This window comes from Bactrocera oleae, chromosome 3, assembly GCF_042242935.1.
Source record: "Bactrocera oleae isolate idBacOlea1 chromosome 3, idBacOlea1, whole genome shotgun sequence".
NCBI lineage: Eukaryota > Metazoa > Arthropoda > Insecta > Diptera > Tephritidae > Bactrocera > Bactrocera oleae.
The window spans coordinates 56327043-56329703 of NC_091537.1; the positions used below are offsets into that span (position 1 = coordinate 56327043).

Below are 2661 nucleotides of genomic sequence, written 5' to 3' on the forward strand. Positions count from 1 at the left end.
ATTATTATAATAATTACTTTCATATTTGCTTTAAATAAGCATTTTATTTATTACACAATTTTCGTTATATGCACAATAACAAAAGGGTTCCATGTTGACAAATAATATATACATACATACTTATGTAAATATATATTAGAACAGTTGTTTATTGCGGTTTAAAAGTTTCGCGCAAAGTTTAAAAGTTCAAAATATGGTTTGTGTTTACATATGTATATCGTAGGTATGTATATGCACATATGTATGTTTTGTATGTGTTTTTGTAATATGTATATATACCTACCTACATATAATATATTTAGATATTTAAATTTTTGTTTGGGAGTGATACGAATGTATGTATGATTCTCCTAATTTTCCTTTTGTTTTAATTTTTATCTGGAGATTTCCCTGGACGTTCTGTCCTCCGTTCTGCTTGCTTGGTCGGCGTTCACATGGGGACTCTTTTGTAAGTTGGTACACTAGATGCGTATGATGGGACACATGTACAGTTCTGTGCATTATATTCGAAATTTACTTCGTTTTTATCTACAATAAATATATAAATTTTTGATCCTTCGTTGACTAATTGTGGTCCTGAAAAGGACCGTTTGGATATTTATCTTCTTCAATTCAATTAAGCATGTTCTCCGCCAATACGTCTAGGCAATTGAATATATTTTGGCATAACTGTGACACGCTTTGCGTGAATGGCGCACAAATTTGTATCCTCAAACATACCTACCAAATATGCCTCACTTGCTTCTTGTAGAGCCATAACGGCAGAATTTTGGAAATGTAAATCTGTTTTAAAATCTTGACCGATTTCTCGAACTAAACGTTGGAATGGCAGTTTGTTTTGTACGAGCCATTTTTTTTTATTAGACTTTTTTCACTTTAATCAAACCCTCACTGCACTAATTCTTAATAAATATTCCTATACACCAATAATTAGTGCAAAAGTAATAAAATGCTTAACAACGTTTCAAAAGTTCATATCATCGGGGTGGATTGTTGAAAGAGATGAGAAGAGATGTGTTAGAAAGAGATGAAAATTTCTATATTTTAGCTTAAGCATAATACGGGCGACGATGAATATTGGTCGTATTCGGCGACACCGTCGGTGATTAGAATACACGATTATATATGAAGATGAACACAATACGCGACGGCGGTGAACGCTATCACCATTTGAAAGAAAGCTTATTTTCAGTACAATTATTCTTCGTCGCGCGTATTATGTTTAAGATATATAGGTAAGCCACATTGATTGTTGTAGATTTTTGTATAAATACACGTACAATACCTCAGTTCTTGAAGACATGTATAGAGCGTGCAGTGTTAGTGTTAAAAGTAGAAAATGACTGGTCGCGGCAAAGATGGAAAAGGCTTGGGTAAAGGTGGTGCTAATTGTCATCGTAAAGTTTAAAGTGTAACATCCAGGAATTACTAAGCCTGCTATTTGGCGTTTGGCTCGTCGTGGAGATGTAAAACGTATATCTGGTTTGATATATGAAGAAACACGTGGTGTCTACCGTCTATCCGTGATGCAGTTACCTATACTGAACACGTTAAAAGGAAAACAGTTACAGCAATGGATGTTGTATATGCTTTGAAAAGACAAGGACGTACCTTGAATGGATTCGGCGGTTAAACACTTTTTACTATCAAATATGAAAAACTAACAAAACGGTCCTTTTTAGGACCACGATATACAAAGATTCAAATTAACAATAAATTGACCGAAAAATAATAAATATTTATCCGTAATGTAGTCAAAATTCTTAATTTTCTTGTAGTTAGCTTCAATCCAACTGAATATTATTTATTAAATATCCAATTACGGGTATATATTTAATTCATGTTAGTTATTGGAAAGTATGTAGGTTTCGAAATACCGGAATATGAGTAGATATAAAAATTATATTATCTACAGACCTATGTATGTATGTTAGTACTTTAATATTATATTTCTACTAATATACATTTGAGCTAAAATTTATGTAACAAAATATTTTCAAGTTGTGAATTTATCGCATTAAACCGCTTTTTTGTTTCATACTATTATTATACTTCACTTAAGTTGAAAACCATATACATATATACCCTTGATAGTTAATGAATAGCAGCACAGAGGCCTAACGATAACCTCAATTTATTATTTTTTATTTATATATATTTCCTAACGAAAATATGTTCTTACTTGTTTTCATCATCACTAATATGAATTATTTTAAATTTGTAAAAGAATTTTAAGGTTTAATTTGAAAATGATTGCGAAAATTAAATTTATATAGAGAAATTTAGACTTTTAGAGAGCAAAGTTTGGACAAAATCTCATATGAAATGAAAAATGTATACCGTAAATAAATATGCGCATTAAAATTTTAAAGCAACACATTTAGGCTATCGAGCTGCATATAAAATGGTTTGTTAAATTAAATATTTGTAATATAGTAAACTAAATAAACTTAATAGTTTGCCCGTTGGAGATGTTAAATTGCACTGGATCATTCAATTTTGTTACTCATCTTTTCACCTCGCTTCTCACTTTAAGAAGGTATAGCAATTTGAATGATTTCTTCATCTATAAATTAGTGAATAAAGTATATATTTGAATAATATAAAACAGGAATTTATAAAAGTGAAAATGTCTGAAACAATTGCTGATAAAAAAACAGT

General features: G+C 30.4%; 1 pseudogene; it reads left to right on the top strand.

The window, feature by feature from the left end:
• The first annotated feature begins 1144 nt into the window (after nucleotides 1-1144).
• LOC106624377 (histone H4-like) lies at nucleotides 1145-1681 on the top strand (annotated as a pseudogene).
• The last annotated feature ends 980 nt before the right edge of the window (nucleotides 1682-2661 follow it).